This window comes from Callorhinchus milii, unplaced genomic scaffold, assembly GCF_018977255.1.
Source record: "Callorhinchus milii isolate IMCB2004 unplaced genomic scaffold, IMCB_Cmil_1.0 Scaffold1, whole genome shotgun sequence".
NCBI lineage: Eukaryota > Metazoa > Chordata > Chondrichthyes > Chimaeriformes > Callorhinchidae > Callorhinchus > Callorhinchus milii.
Window position 1 is genome coordinate 88,243,392 of NW_024704742.1, and position 17,977 is coordinate 88,261,368.

Sequence of the window (17,977 nt, forward strand, 5' to 3'; positions counted from 1 at the left end):
TCAGCCTGGATGAAAGGTTTGAAAGAGAGTTGAGGGTTGTACAAATAACTATGTGAAAATCCCTTCTCATTTCCAGTTATGTCTTGCGATCTTTAATGTTCACTTGAAGAACAGGCAGACAGGACCTTGGTTTAACATCTCATCCATACAATGATGCCTCCAACAACAAGAGCTCCCCTGTTACTGACCTGGAGTGTCAGCCTGGACTCTAAGCTCAAAGTTCCAATGCAAGGCTTGAAGCCACAACTTTCTGAACTAGAGGTGAGAGTGCTGCCAGCTGAGCCAAGCTTACCCCTATTACAGCAAAGAAGAAAGCCCTCAGGCTGGAGTCATCAATCTCCTTATAATAATCTTTGCATTTGATATAGTGCCTTATCAAGTTATTGAGACGTCTCAAAGCGCTTCACAGGATATACTGTAAAGGGAATTGACTATATTTTATGAGCAAAATGTGGCAGTCAATTGTGCACAGCAGTGTCCCACGGACAACCATGAAGTGAGTGACCAATTTTATCTGGAGGATTGTTGACCAGGACATTGGGGGAAACTTCCTTGTCTTTTTGAATAGTGCCATGGAATCTTTAACATCCACCTGAACAGGTGTGATCTCTGGATGAAAAAGGCCCTTCAGCTCATTCAGAAAAACATATATTTAAATTTATACAGCTCCTACCACATTGGGAAGATTTCATAAACTCACAAGATTAGTCTGGATGAAGACAGCATGGACAGGCTCTGGGCCTTTGAATCACATAATCTAAGATGACACTCCAATGCAGTGCTGGGGGTGGTGTTGCATTGTCAGAGCTACTATCCTTCAGATGAGATGTTAAACTAAGGTCCCTTCTAGCTGATCGGGTGGATGTTAAAGATCCCATGGCATTATTCAAAAAGAGAAGGGAATTTCTCTCTCCTGATATCGTGGCCAACAATACCCCAAATAAAATTGGTCACTCACTCCGTGGCAGTTTGTGGGACATTGCTGTGTGTAAACTGGTTGCCGCATTATGCCTACAAAATATACAGTCACTGCAATTTACAGTATAATCCTGTGAATCACTTTGAGACATCAAGATGATGTGGTAAGGCACCATATGAAATACAAGAATTATTATTATTAGGAAGAAGGCCCTTTGGCTCATCTGATCTCATTCCTCCAGAACTCTCACCCCACCGTCCCCCCTATCACAGCATCAAACTGCTTTTTAAATGAGTCCAGTGTCCCAGCCTCCATCATGTTTTCTGGCAACCTTACCCCTCACTAATTCTGGCACCAGTTGTTGATTACCCTTTGAGTAAAGAAAGACTTCCTGATACATGTCCTGAAATTCACAGAAAACTTTCACCATCCTAGATCCAATCCAGACTCTGGAGAGTTCTACATATGCATGCAGCATTCCCTGGATCTGAAATGAAATGGGCACTCTCTCTCCAGTGGTACATACTCTGCTCATCGAATCCTGGAAAGTATTAGTGCAGGTTGGCAAGCATCAAAGCTTGGGGACCCACAGTGTATTGGAGTCGAACCAACCAACCAACTAAAACTATGTGGCTTGCCATTGCAAACAGTAAAACTAGCGATCAGGGTTTCCACCTCAACTTTAAGAGTTTCACTTTTTCGATGGCAATAAATGTTTATCTTTTGGAGGTGCCCGTTTCCGGCAGTACAGTACAACCAAGCTTGGAACCTACTAGAATGCAACTTTATGTGCACTGGTTGACAAGTGCTAAGTTACTTTCACCAAAGATCTAAAGAGTACAAAACACAAAATACTGCAGATGCAGATCACTTGTCCTTAAAAACCTCTCCCTCCCAACATGCCCCAGTTCTGACGAAGGGTTGTGGACCCGAAACGTTGACTCACTTTCCTTTCTCCATAGATGCTGCCTAACCTGCTGTGTGTTCCCAGCTCTCTCTGTTTTTGTTATCTAAAGAGTACACTTCTTAAACATATCATCACTGAATGGTGCCAGAGTGTGCAGAATGAGCCTGGCCACTCCTGCAGTGATATTCCATGCTGCTGTTAAAACAGTGGAAGCCCTTAGGTGAACCAGTATTTTAGATATTCTGTCATTCGGGAGAAAGATGTTCATATCTCCTGTAGCTCACAATCGACAGCATGCTCTGCATAGACCTTTAACTGAGGCTTCTGAGGTGTGAACTGCTGAGGTACAAATTGCTCAAAGTCTCAGTCTTCACCACGATTCATATCTTAAGAGCATAAATGATAATAACAATCCTTGCATTTGAATTAGAGCCTTTCACATCAGGAGCACTTCACAGGACTGACATTCTCAAAGCATTTCACAGGATTTACTGTAAGGTATAGTGGCTATGTGTTTTGTTGACGAACGAGGCAGGCAATTTACATGTAATGATATCCCACAACAGTCATGAGGCAAATGGACAATTCTATCTGGGAAACTGTTGGTCAGGATTCTCGGAGAATCTATCTTCTTTTTATGAATAGTGGTATGGGATCTTGAACAGGCAGATGGGACCTCGGTTTAACGCCTCATCTGAAGGACGGCATTTCTGACAATGCAGCTCTCCCCCACCCTGGATTAGAGGGTCTGTTTACACAGTATGAGTTCTAAATCCTGATGTTGGACTTGAACCCACAAGCTTCTGACTCAGAGACAAGAGAGCTACCAACTGAACCAGGCTGATACAAAAAATAAGAACAGGATTAGACCATTCAAGCCTGCTCCACTCTTTTATTCGATCACAGCTGATTTGAAACTTAAATAGCATTTCCCTGCCCTTTCACCATCTCCCTTCATACCTCGCCTGCCAAATATTCATCACAGTCCTTCTTAAATATTTCAATTGTCCTGGAATCTGGAACCATTTGGACAGGAGTAAATTCCACATTTCTCAGTGTGAAAACAACTTCTTCTAACTTCACCTTTAACTGGTTTCAACTCTAAATTAAAAGGCAAGAATAGTACCGAATTCTGCGTGACTCTTAAATTCAGTCTTAATTTGGAAGTTGTTTTTAATAATAACCCTTGTATTTATTATGTCCTTGAGACATGTCAAAGCGCTTCACAGAATACACTGTGAAGTGGATTGACAGTATTTTGCGGGCTAAACGTGGCAGCCAATTGCACACAGCAAGGTCCCACGAACAACAGGGTGAGGGACCAAATTTAGTTTTTCTACAACAACTGCAACAATCTTAAATTGTAAGAGAGTGATGTAAAGGCAAAGGCCATGAGAAGCTCCAGGCTGAAGACCACACGTTCCACCAGTTTAAAGGGTCAGCGAGTTACGCAATTGTGACGTAAGGAACTGGTTTACTGTTTGGCAAACCATGGACGGTATGTGAATCTGTTCCAGATTTTCATTTCGATAAAGATTTGATAATTATTTCCAGAACGGAGTCTGAGCGAAATAAAATCCAGCCTGGCCATACACACTATGATTAAGGAATGGACATTAAGAAGACAGTTCCATCTGCTCTAAGTGAGTGAGTGAGGAGGGATGCTTTTGTTGTTTGGCTTTGTGTTACTTAATTGTCATGAGGTCAAGAATGAAACGTTGTGGTCCAATTTGCGGTATTTCTTAAGAGATTTTCTAATAAGAAATGTGCATGTGGATATTAAATTTCTAAACAATGCAACAATGCAATATGCCAGGACATTTGATGGTTTATAAGTCTGATAATTCCATATTTCTTGGGCTCCAAATTCTCAAAGGTAGAGCTCCCCATCTGCTGAGCGCTCAATCTCACTGGGTGTTTAGAAGTAGAGAGCAGCCATTCTACCACTTGGCAAGCCAAATTACCCTGCCTCGTTTTTGCCTGCATGCCTCTTTGTGACCGCTTACAGACTGATGCTTTATTTATGTAGTTATGCCTAACTCGCCACTCCTAATAAATCGTCACTGAGCCCTTTTCCTTTGGAGTGATGAGTTATCAGGAGTTTACTGTATTCAAGTGAATCTTTACTTGAACAAAACTGCAATTAGCTTCGATGCTACGAGGTCAATGATGCTGACTCTCCCCTTCCCACCAGCCTTCAAATTCATATAATCAGACATTTCAGCACAGAAGGAGGCCATTCAAACCGTTGTGCCTGTGCAATGCTAACTCTCCTACTGGAGCTATCAACTCTAATCCTATTTTTCTATCTAATCCTAACACATATCCTTTCATAAATTTGTTCTTCGAGTGATTAACTAATTCCCTTTTAAATGAGGCAATTGACTTGGCTTCAATGGCTACGCGGGGTAACGCATTCCACATCCAAATAGCCCTTTGTGTCAAACAGGATTCTTTTAACCTCCCACTTTATGTTTCTAGCGATAATCTTGAGTTTATGTCCTCGTGTTGACAATTCACCAACCAGCGGAAATAATCTTTCACTAAATGAGTAGCTACTTTTTTGATTTTATTCTCTTTGGGGGTTGTTCTGTTCCCTTCACTTAGTACAAGTCTTTTGATCTGTGCTTGTATGGGAAATCTCATTTCCCTCCACGGTGTAGGAGTAATGGAGGGTATTTGTATTCTGTATTCTGAACGTTCACCAACACAACAGCTGGAGTGGAGATACAGCTCAGTAGCCTGTTTCCTCTCTCAGGACCACACCATTAGCACAGGCTGTCTGTGAACTGGGTCTTCGGACATCCCTGGCATCAGCGACCAGGCAGGAATTGTAACAAACAAGTGGGCTTCTCCCCTTCAACCACCTTCAAAGAGCATTTGTACCCGAGATGTGACAAAGTAAGTCACATAGATCTGATCTCAAATCATCCACTAGTCCTCATCTGGAACCACGGAGGTCAAAGGTGACGACAGCCACACTGAGTCAATGACTGATTCGGTTACTGAAGAAGGAGAGAGAGCTGCAGCTGGAGCTGTGAGGCACAATGTTTTGCAGCATCAATTACTGCTGTTGCCAAGGTATAGATTCAGACCAGATGTTGACAAGTCAGCAGCACATCAGTGCAGGAGCAGGAATTCCAGGAGGTGGAGTTAGAGGTGACACCGTTTCTCATTGAAGCATGCTATAAATGTCAGAAAATAGTCTCACATGCATTTTTTTTTACAAAATGGTGCTTTGGGGGACGAAAAGGCTGCGAGAGTTTCAAACAGCATTCACTAAACGCGATAGTATCGCTCCCACAGAAATCTGCAGACATTGGGGTCAGTAACCAAGAACATACTACCTGCTCTTCACACTGCTCATTTTCGGGTGTGACTGTGACACACTACTCGTTACCAGCAGGATTTCCCATTAATGATCCTGCATTAGTGAATCCCATTGGATTCAGCTTATACAAACCCCGCAGTTCCAATTGTTGTCTTTTTTTACCGGAAAAATTAAAAAGTGAATTTAATGGAACACACAGGATTTTCCTAAGATCAGGTTGGATGAAGAGGCCCTTTGGCCCATCAGATCTTTACTTTCAAAATGAAGGATAAACAACTTCTCATCAGAGCATCAAGCTATATTTTAAAATGAGTCCAATATCTTACAACCCCTTAGGTCCTCATCTCTCCTTGTAATTTGCGGTTGAGAGAGCAAACAGGTGCGATTGCTTTTGGATGTGTTGTTTCGGCACTAGTTGATCAGAGTTGGGTTGGATATCATTATTAATCTGTCGATCGTTATCTCCTTCTCTTCCCCTCCCTGTGAGGAGAAATCAGCAATTCATGGAATCTCTGGGATTGAATTCTTGGGATTGGACTCCGACTTTGTGCAATTACATATATTAGTGACAAGATATAGGAAGAAATTTACTCTATATTCTTGAAGAATTTGTCAATTTCTCAGTTTTGAACCGTTTTTCTGTAATTTAATTCAATAGTCTGCTGACATTCAGTTTCAGGGTTCAAACGTGAAGAAAAACCACTTGGGTCAGGCACTGGTGATACATAAACTGTACAGTATGAATCAACCCTTCAGAGGGAGAGTAGGGAGCAAGTCAGCAAAAACTAATTTGAAAAATGTAATTACATTTGATCTAGATTTTTCACTCAGGGAAGGTTAGCAAGTGAAAATAATTTGGCATAAAATTGGAAAGTACATCTCGATACACCACAATGATGGATTGAGACCAGGACCATGGAGTCAGATCATTGCTGCAATGGGATGGTGGTAGGGTATGTATCCTGGAAAGCCAGAGGACCTTCTTGAACCAAATTCCTCCTTGGAGGCTCCATTGTGACTAAGAAAGATCCAGCAACAAGAAAACAGTCACTTCAATACAATCCAAATTTATATTCATACAGTGCCTTTTCATGTCAGGAGGACGTCCCAAGGCACTTTAACAATAATGGCTAGGCACCTGAGCTGAAGGTGGGAGCTGGGAGGGTGAGAGTGGGGGAAGATGACCGAAAGTGCAGTGAAAGAGGTAGGTGTTGAGACGGAACAGACACTGAAATGTAGCCTGGAAATAGCTGTGAGGTCAGGCAGGAGCAGTGCTGGGAAAATGCACTCCTCTGAGCAGTGCAGAGTCGCTTCCGACTGAAGCCTCTCAATATGTGCACGGCATCAGAGTGGAATTCCTGAAACTCAACAAGCCGCTCCTAACAGAAAGATTCGTGCAGTGAAAGACTTCCGATAGGAGTAATTCACAAAATGTGATAGATGGTTTCAGAAGGAGAAAGTTGCCTTTACCACGAGCCAAAGAATGTTTTTAAGAAGAAAAAAAAAGGCTTAAAAAAACGCCTGGCTTTAAACTAATGTCTGGATTCTAAAGAATGCCAAATGTCATAAAAAAAAGCACGATGGATTAAATGGCTGTGCTGCCTATTTTTATGGTCTGTAATTTGGTCAGTTCACTGCAGTTCACATTATTCCCATGTTCAAGATGTGTAAACCTCCTTCTGTGCATCTGATATTATTGTGTGGGGAGATGGGATACAGAAGATCGGAGGCACAAATCAAACAGAGGCATCGGGCTGAAGTCAGGAGAGTAATGGATAGCTACAACCAGATGAACTGCGTGAAGCATTCAAGCTCTGCATTCAGTCTATCCAGTCGAGCATGTCAATTTCCATTTCAGCAATTTATTAATGTTTGCTTCCATTTCGAACCTTTCTGCTATTTCATTAAGATGACTATCACACTGTTGATTTATGTTAAAGCGGGTGATTCCCTCTCCCCCTTTCATGGGGACAGCAGGAACTCAATGCTTTGGCTATGTTATCTTCATCTGTGTCTGCAGCAATGCAGACCGGCAGCAGAAGAGGGTTTATTTGGTTTATGTGGTCAGCCGGGTATCTGACCCAGTGAAACCCTTCACCCTGCTTAAGAGTATCTAAACCGGACTGAGAGTTGCATGTTTGCCACCTACACATGGAAATTTCCCTTTGTCTGGAATGGAATGCGCACTCTCTTCTTGGAAGCGACGTATCCTGCTAACCTAATTCCAGAGTTGGCAAGAGCCAAGGTTTGGGGTCCCCAGAGTTTGTGTTGGGGTACTGCTGGAGCCATGCAGCTGAAACTGCATAGCTTGCCATTCAGGGCACTGCCTGGCAGCTTTCCCGTCGCTTGTCCAGCTAGGACTATTCTATCAATTAGAGCTTTGGCTTTCGGGGTTAACAAGTGCTGAATGGGAAGAATCCCTACTCAAAGTGACTGATGTGTCGCTACAAGTCTTGATGAGCCAGGCTGACTGTGCTGTTATCAGAAATACCCTGGAATACTGTGGACCAACCTGACTCAGGTGGTCAGCAATAAACCCCCTCCCCCCCACCACCATATATATATATATATTAGAAGAGAAACCAGAGAAACTGTCAGAAAAGAAATCAGGAACATTAATACCATGGAGAGAGGGGTGGGGAGAATGAGAAACATTGTGGTGAACTGGTGAAAATTATAAGTCATCTAAACTCTGAACTTTATATTTAAGTTCCATCCAAACTTCAAAGCTATCTTTTCTCGCAACAAAGACTAGTTGTTAAAATCAGCACATTTGTGAATCAGAAATGTCTCAGATGTGGGCGTTGTTGAAACACGGGGCATTCTTAGTTTTATTGCTCTGGGATACAGGTTAAAAGAGTTATTCATTGCTTCAGCCTCGTGTATTGTATATCAGGAATAAATGGTGCTGGCAGAGCTACAAGGGGGTGAAACTCGAGGGCTTTCAATGACATCATAAACCACGAGAGCAATGTGGGAGCAATTTAAACCATTCTCCAAACCCAGAAGAGAGAGAGTTTGCTGAGGAGAACGTTTCTCCTAAGGTATTTCTATATTAGTTTACCACTTTATCCTCACCAAGGGGCAACATTTACACCAAAGCTCCATTCACTAAGAGGTTGTGTGGAATATGAGGAAGGAAAAGATATGCATCTTGGGATATAATAATTACAATAATAATATCTTTGCATTTGGTATAGCACCTTTCATATTGGGAGGATGTCCCATAGTCACTTCCCAGGTTTTACTGTAGACTGGAGTGAATGTATGTTTTTATAGATATCACACGGAAAGATATCCAGTTTGAAACATATACTTAAAATTGGATCCTAACAACAACACCTTGCACTTATGCAATGATTCTTATTTGGAAGAATGTCTTCAAGAGCTTTACAGAGACAAAGTGGGAACCCGAGAAAGGTATGATAATAATAATAATCCTTGCATTTGATATAGCGCCTTATCATGTCATTGAGACATCTCAAAGCGCTTCACAGAATATACTGTAAAGTGAATTGAGTACATATTTTTATGGGTGAATGGGGGGGGAGTTAGGTATAATGCCCTCTCTCCTCTCCCCCCACGACTTTGGTAGATGGTTTAACCAGTCACTGAAGATTCCATACTAATACTGTGTAATGTTTAAGTTAGTGAGGAGTCTGTTGGGAAAACATCTCACTTTACAGGGGCAAAGTGGGAGTCCAAGCCGGGGTGGAGATATAGGAACAGGTAAGAGGTGACTGAAGGTGTTGATCGCCAAAGATTAGCGACCTTGTTTAGCTAACAGAATGTACCATTTTTGCTCCACATTTCCATAACGTGGGATTAAATATTTTACGTTAGTGTAATTTGTCTCAATCTCACAATGCTTTCATTTACATTTTGTTTTTCTTTTAAGCACCTCTTACAAAGTTTTCAGTCACTATGTCCTTCGGTTGAATTGTTTAGCGCTGTGTGGAAATTAGCTGTCTTGTTTGCCTGCAAAATACACAGCCACTACACTTTAGAGTAAATCCTGTGAAGTGCTTTGGGACAACCTCCTGATAATAATAATAATAATAATCCTGATCCCCCTGTAAAGTGAATTGACTGTATATTTGTGGGCGAACGCGGCAGCCAATTGCGCACAGCAATGTCCCACAAACAAGTAATATAATAATAATAATAATCATGTGAAGTTACTTCGACTGCAAGCTAAGTATGATTTATTAGCTTACTATTTTTATTTGAATAGATTTGCCAAACAGTTTAAGGTGCTATTAACAAACAGTATTAACAAACAAGAAAACAATGCCTATTAAAATGTTTGAAAGCAATCTCAGTCAGTCGGCTAACAACAGCGTACTTCAGAGATTTTACGTTCTAATAATAATAATCCTTGCATTTGATATACTGCCTTATCATGTCATTGAGACGTCTCAAAGTGCTTCACAGAATATACTGTAAAGTGGATTGACTGTGTATTTTATTGGTTACAACACGTACATAAACTTGGGTTCTGTAATTGGTCTTCTGTAGGCAAAGCATATTAACTTATATCCATCCCAGCACAATAACACAAAGAAAACTGTTCAATTCAACATGTCCCTACATCCGAGTCACTGTTAATGTATGTTTGGAAACATATAAAAATATTTTAAAAAGTGTTGAAAAATATTTTTGAGGAACCTTTTTTTTAGTAGGTGCACAAAACTGAAACACAGTGTAGTCCAGTGAAATGAATATTATGAAGTTTCTCTGGGCAGGCAGATCAATAATGGTCAAACCAACTCCACTCTTCCCTGCCCTGATAACATCCCAAGTATTAATGTTATTGGCGCTCTTGGTACAGAAGTGCAGCCAGTGCCTAACAGAGTTATGTAAGTTTTATGTTTTATCCTCACTCTCTCTCTCTAGATGCCCAAAAGGTGCAATAATTACAATTGTGCTGCCGCGTTTGCCTACAAATACACAGTCACTCCATTTCACAGTAATTTCTGTGAAGCACTTTGAGACAATAACAACAACAACAAATTACATTTGTTTAGCCCATTTCATGTCAGGAGGAAGTCCCAAGGTGGTGGACAGTCAAAGATTTGCACGCGAGATGGGGGTTTGGATCAGGAGGGGTGGAAGTGAGGGAGGATGGGGGTAGGATAGTGATCAAAGGTGCAGTTGAAGATGAAGGTCTTGTGGCAGGGACGGAGGCAAGGAAGAGGGAGAGGCGAATGAACTGTGGGATGGAGTTCCAAAGGGAGGGGGCAGAAAGACTGAAGAAATGACTGCCGATGGTGGGGCGGGCCGGGTGGGGCGGGGGACATGGAGCAGGCAGGCTCCACTGACTAGAGCGAGCAGACAGATCAGAAAGAAGGTGGGAAACGTTCTTCTAACGTGATAAGGCGCAAGACTAAATGCAAGGATTATTATTATAAGTGGTAGTATTATTGCAGCATCCTGCACTTGGGATATCAGGGCAGAGATGAGACTGCAGCAACCGTAGTGAAGAGGCATCAGCCAGAGCTGCTTCTAATCACTTTCGTAGTGAGGTTTGTTGTCCTTCTTTGGCCTCGCTAAAAAGGGAACTGGTCATTCACGGGTTGAAAGGTTTTACAACAAATTGTGTGATTAAATTCCTTAAACACTTCTGTCCACTGCTAATCCTCTTTCGCCAACGTACTTTTCAGTAAAAATTGCTGCACACCATGGTGCCTGATTTATATTTCTTTCTGAACAGGAAGTGGAGGGGATTAAAGTTTAAGGATTAAAACACTTACTCTTCATTGCATTTTTCTGTGGGATGTTTCCTAGATACCGTTTACGCTGCTCAGTGACCCTCAGCCTCTTAGTGAACCTCTTTAGGGCATACGTAAAATATTTTAAATCAACCTTTCCGAGAACGTTCAAATAAATGCCTTTTCTACGTCTCCATTCAGAACAACGAATGGATTCTTGCTCCCTTATGGCATGCACTGCACTTTCCCAGTTTTAAGCGACAATTATGAGCCATTGTTTGAAGTGAGGAACAAAAGGCATAGAAGGCAATAAAATATAATAGGATCATTTTTCAGTAATGAGCTGCCGTATTACTGCTCACTTGCCACAGGCTTGAGCAGCCGACTGTTTCCCTCCAGGTTGCGAAGTGGTGGGGGGTGAGAAACGTTTAAGTGTTTAACTTTTGGTGAACCAATCTATCGGGAAATGTTTGTCTAAAGCTAAAAGAGAAAAACAAAATGTAAGTGGCATCCTTACAACTGTGAATGAGGCATAGGGAATTTATCATCTGTTCTGTGCAAACCGGTGGGCAAACATGCTTCATATCCAGGTTTGGCCATTAATCCATCGGATGAAATTGGCCGTTCACTTCATTGCCTGTATGTGGGGCATTGCTGTGCACAGATTGGCTACCGTACTCGCCTACAAAATACACAGTCGCTACACTTTACGGTATATCCTGTGATACATTTGAGGCTCTTGGATGAGATGATAAGGCGTTAGCTACATCAATTGCAAGGATTATTATTTGTATATTTGAACATGGTGGAGCTTCTGTCTAATTGTGGCACCGAGATTGCTGGCAGAAAGAATAACAGCTCAGTTCAACAAACTGCACCTCTGATACGTTGTTTCATAAGAGATTTGTTAGATGTGCTGTCAACTATGCTGCTGAATGTATTAAGAAACATCACAACTTTCAAACTATCACTATATCTATTGTATCCAAACTATTACTCTGTTATACTTTGCGCTGGAACATTAGGATTTCAAAATCATTGACAACTAGTCCTTCTGACAGGAAGCATTTGCTCTGTCATTGTACGTCCACACTCTGTAGATCAATTCATTGCTGAACTTTGATTGTAAATATAATATGTGCCAGATAGTACCAAGGGCCTTATTTATAACTTTCAACATCACAGCGGATTTCTATAACTTCTGGCATTAGTGATGTATCTGCCAAAAGGTTATACTGCACTCCTCTCTCTCTTTCTCTTGATTTCTCTCTTTCCCCCTCTCTCTCTGTCTCTCTCTCTCTCTCACACACACACTCACCTACTAGTTAAGTCTTGGCAGAGATTTTAAGTCTGTTAAGACTGTAGTCTATGATCACTCAGAATTCAATTCAATACAATGCAATTTAAAATGAAATTTAAATACTTCATGTCAATAGCCCAATGAACAAAATTTCAGGTCAAAGTATAGTCATTACAAACTTACTTCATACTCAGTAATAATGTTTGCATTTGACATAGATTTCACGTGGGAAGAAGTCTCAAAGAACCTCACATGATATATTGTAAAGTATAGAATAATATATTCTCACTATTAAATCAATATATATTCTAAATATAACACACGACAGGTGTGTATTAAGTACATATTAAGTCAGCTCTGATGTGCCTGTATTGCTCAGGTCTTGGCCAGTCGCACTCTGGGAATAATTATGCAGAGGAAATCTGGTCCAGGTTTTGCGTGTTCAAGTCAAATCAGTCTCTGGAGCACTTAACATACAGAAACCGTACTGGAAAAGGCTAGTAAGAATGCATCTCATGTTCCATTAAGCCTTTGTTTTGGACTAAGGCAATAAAGCTTTAGAATGACTAAATATATTCATGCTGTGCTTGCTTCCCAATTTAGTTATTGGCTGAGCTGTAAGACAGATATTTCTGGGCTCCCAGACTCAAGGAGATTCTTAAGTTTAATGGGAAAGCCCTGGATTGTCTTGAGATAGCCAAGGAAAATTGGAATTCATCGAACTTCCTGTTTTTATTAAATCAACAGCTGGTCATTTCCTTGATCACAGACAAGTCATTTATTTCCCCCCCCACCACCCCCAAAAGAAGGTCCTTGCTGCTTGGTGTGTTTTAGAACAAATATAACATTAACCTGTGTTTATATACTACTGCTTGAGTCTTGCTATTAAACAAAGTTACATAGCATGATACAACATGCAAACAGGCCATTTGGCCCTAATCATCTGGCTGGTGTTCATACCCCACACTAGTCTCTGCCCCTCCTATTCCCCATGTCCCAAACCCCTTTATTCCCTTCTCCCTCATGTATGCATCATGTTTTCTCTTAAACGCATTGATACTTTTTGCTTCAACCACAGTTTCTGACAGTGAGTTCCATGCTTTCACCACCCTCCGAGTGAATTTAACATAACATAACATGTAGGAGCAGGAGTAGGCCTGCCCCACCATTCAATCATGGCTGATCTTCTAATCTAACTCCAGCTAATAACCTGACCCTGCCTTATCCCCATATCCCTTAATCCCATTTGCAATAAGAAATCTATCTATCTCAGTCTTGAATATGTTCAAGGACTGAGTGTCAACAGTCCTTTGGGGTAGTGAGTTCCATACATTCACTACCCTTTGAGTGAAGAGGTTCTTCCTCAACTCAGTGTGAAAGGGCTGGCTTCTGATTTTAAGGTTCTGACCCCTGGTTTTAGTTTCTTCAACCAGGAGAAACAATCTCCCACTATCTACTCTATCATGCCCTTTGATAATCTTATAGGTTTCAGGTTATAGGTTACACTTACAATTGTGTGCAAATTAAGTTTTGAAAGAGTTGACAAGAACAGAATAAAACCCGCGAGGGTTTGCAAAAGAATTTGTGATAACTGAACGCTCCAGGTACCAGATGGGACGATAGGTGTGCCCAGGGGTCAGTCAGAGATTTCAGGGATGATTCTGGGTACCCATAGGACTCCCTGTTTGTGATTCCTTTTGCAGATCCAGTAAATTCTCTGTAATGTGGTAATGCTGGTTCTGGGATTCTGGGATCTACTCTTTGTCAGATCTATACTGAGAGACTTGTGGTTCAGAATTTGTTGCATGAGAATAGGGGCACGAGGAAGGGGAAGAAGATGACAACAACAATAATAAATTACATTGTCCGGGACAATGTCCTAAAGTGCTGAACAGTCAAGGATGTGCACCCGAGCTGGGGTTGGGATCATGAGGGGTAGAGGGCAGGGAGGGTGGGCAACGAAAGTGACCAAAGGTATGGTTGAAGAGGAAGGTCTTGAGATGGATCTTGAAGGAGGCAAGGGAAAGGGCGGGTGAAGGGACAGAATGATTTCGTTCTGCGTTTTTTTTGTAGTCAAGGCAAACTAGTATCAAATCGACGAAACGAAAAGTATATAAGTAACTAAAACAAAAAAAACCAAGAGGGTTGGAAAAAAACTGGGAAAAATAAAAAAATATTTTGAAAAATTGAGGCAATGCCAAGATACAAAATGGGATTGCCTTGTGCTTGCAGTGTCTGGATCAACGAGCTTGGAGTCAGAACCAGTTGTTTCTGTGAAAGGCGCTATACAAATGTAATTTTGTTGTTTCCTGGGTGAACCACATCTGAACAGTAAATGACAGTACTGCAGTGCTGGGGGAGGGCTGCAATGTTGGATGTGTCATCCTTCATATTAGACTTTAAATCAAACTCCTGTCTCTTTTTGAATGGTGCCATGAGAGATTTAACACTGGTCAATGTTAAAAATCTCACGGCCCTAGTCAAAAAAGAAGGGAGTTTCTCCCCCGTGTACTGGCCAACAATCCCCCAAATAACAATGGTCATTCGCTCCATAGCTGTTTGCAGGACATTGTTGGGCGCTAATTGACTGAAACATATTTCCTTCAAATTACACTTTACAGCAATTCCATGTGAAGCACTTTGAGGACTTTCAAATGTCAGAGGCACTGAAATTACTATGATTTCTAATGATGACATAATCACAAGTACTTTTTGTTCCTTGTAGTGTTGAAGCACCCTTTCAAAACTACATTTGTTAAAAGTAATGTCTCAACACACAAAGTAAAGAGTGCTCGCACTTGTACAATGTAAAGGAACCCATGACTAACAGGGTGTGACAGAAGAGCTATTAGACTGTTTTGCAAGGACAGTGGAAACCCACTACTCAGCTATTCACGGGGCCTTTATCACCTTAGAATTTTTATGGGGATTTTCGCTTTATGAATTCACATTTTTGCACAGGCTTGCTTGGCTTTGTGCCAAGGCTCAAGTTTAATTAAAGTCATAATTCAGTTTTAAAACAATTCATTGTTTCTTTGTCTTTTATTGTTATCATTACCAGGGAATGTTTTTCTCATTGCCAAGGCGAGACAAAAGCTTGCAACTGAAACAACAAAGAACCCTCAGATGCCTGGTGAACTGACAGCGGCTGAGTTCACCAGGGCTTATAATGATCATATGCTGACTTTGACTTGTAAAACTGAGTTCTAGAAAACAGGTTTGCTACATGATGTAGAAAGTGGAGTCTGGTTAGAGCGCTCGCTTCACAAGCGAGAGGACCTGGGTTCGATTCCCGGGCAGAGCAAAATCTCAGGCAAGTTTTTTTACTCCACATGCCTCTGTTTACCGAGCGGTAAGTAGCAACCTGATTGTTAGTTGATTAGCGCATCGCTTTTCGGGGGTAATAATTCCTTACAAAAATGTGGTCACTCAATCCACAATTGTTTGTGGGACACTGCTGTGGGCAATTAACCACTGCTCTGGGATACGCCCCAGAGTGGAGACCACTAAATAAATGCAAGTTGTTGTTGATTTGCCCACAAAATATAAAGTCAAATTCACTTTACAGTTTCTCAGTTCTGATGAAAGGTCAATGACCTGAAACGTTAACTCATTTTCCTCTCTCCATGGATGCTGTCTGACCTGCTGCGTGTTTCCAGCGACTTCTGTATTTACACCAGATTTCCAGCATCTACGGTACTTTGCCTTTCACTTGACAGTATATCCTGTGAAGCATTTTGAGACGACTCAACGACCTGATAAGGCATGTCAAATACAAGGATTATTATGATCATAAAGTGCTCAGTGTGTACAGTTTAGGTGCTGGGTACTCACAGAGCAAGACAAAGGAAACCTCTTTGTGGGGTCTAATTTGCAGCATCTTTTTGATAAGAATTGTCAAGGTCTTGAAGAGGGTACAAAGGAGATTTACCAGAATGATACCAGGGATTAGGGATTTCAGTTATGTGGAGATACTAGAGAGGCTGGAAATGTTCTCCTTAGAACAGAAAAGGTTGATGGGAGATTTAATAGAGTTGTTGAAAATTATGAGGGGTTTTGATAGAACAGATAAGGAGAAACTGTTTCTACTGGCAGTTGGGTTGGTATAAGAGGACACAGATTTAAAATAATTGGCAAAAGAACCAGAGTGTTGTTATAATTGGAATGCACTGCCTGAAAGTTGGTGGAAGCAGATTGAATAATAACTTTCAAAAGGGTACTGGATACATACTTGAAAAGGAAAAAATTGCAAGGTGAAAGAGCTGGGGAGTGGGAGTAGTTGGATAGCTCTTTTAAAGAGCAGGCAGAGGCATGATGGGCCGAATGGTCTCCTGTTTTGTAGGATTCTATGATTCTGTGAACATTGAGGTGGGAATGGCTGTTACAAGAAAGGAAACCATTCAAGATTCAGTTCACTAGTTTGTGAATCTCAAAGGCATGTTACATAGGAACTCAAAACCAAACATTGAACACGTTTCCTGAGCTCTCCTGTTTCATGTTGCTGACGTCTGGTATAACCATCAGCATTATAGTGCCAACAGTTAATATCTCAGGGAACTCAAAAGGCCTGAAACATCATTTAATTATAGTCTGTAAAGCCATTTTGTCTTTTAAGTGCTCTGAGGCACTACCCACATGAAGAGTGCTATATAAATACCAGTTGTTTTTGTTGTTAAAATTTACGATCATGCAGAAATGTGGAAAATCGTGGAAAATTCTTAAATTCAGCCTTCACTTGGAAGACGAAAAACACAGGGTTTTGTCAGCCTGTTCCAGTGACCAATAAAGTTGGTCATTCACTTTATGGCTGTTTGTGGAACATTGCTGTGCGCATATTGGCTAGTGTATTCACCTACGAAACATATAGTGACTACACTTTACATTATATCCGGTGAAGAGCAGTGACAACCACCTGACGTGAAAGGCGCTATACCAAATGTAAGGATTATTAGGATTATTATCTAATGTTAAATTCCCATGGCACTATTCAAAAAATGTGTTTCTCCATGTCTCTCCAGGTCAACAGTCCCAGATAAATAAGTCATTCTCTTCATTGCTATCTTTGGGACATTGATATTCACAAAATGACTGCCACGTTTGCCTACAAAAACATACTCAATTACACTTTTGAGCGATTCCCTGTAAAGTGCTTTGAGATGATTGACTGATGTAGGTGCTACATCCAAAGCAAGGATTATTATCATCACAGCAATTTCACCCCAGGTTACCAAGCATTCATTAAGACTGAAATTAAAATATATTAATCCAAACTTGGCAGCTTTCCACGAGCGAGCTGGCCAGTACAGAAAAGTTAACTGTTAAATTAAGTAACATACGATTAAAATCAATGTGATTTCATGTTATTTCACTTTTTTGCAAGAACATGTGTTGCTGATCATGAAGACTTGGGTCCAGTATCTAAGGACATATGACTGGATTTGAAGTGCAACTATATTTCAAAGTATGAATTATGGCTTTTATTGAAATTTAACCCAGTTCTATGTTATATCCTGGTGGAATCCTGTAGCGTAGTGGTTAGCGTGCTCACTTTGCAAACAAGAGGATCTGGGTTCGATTCCTGGGCAGGCCAAAACCTTACGCAAGTTTCCTTACTCCAGACTCCTCTGTTTACCTAGCAATAAGTAGGAACCCAGTTGTTAGTTGATTGGCGGGTCACTTTCCGTGGTAATAATTCCTCTGGCAAAAAATGTGGTCACTCAATCCATGACTTTTTTTGACACAATTCTGCGTGCAATGGCTGCCAAATTTCACGCACCAAATACACAATCAATCCATTTTACAATATGTT

At 41.1% G+C, this 17,977-nt stretch overlaps 1 protein-coding gene across 1 annotated transcript in view; it reads right to left on the reverse strand.

Annotated features, from left to right (window-relative positions):
- Positions 1–17,977, reverse strand: part of glis3 (GLIS family zinc finger 3) — a 281,629-nt gene that overhangs the window by 44,981 nt on the left and 218,671 nt on the right. The window lies entirely within an intron of this gene.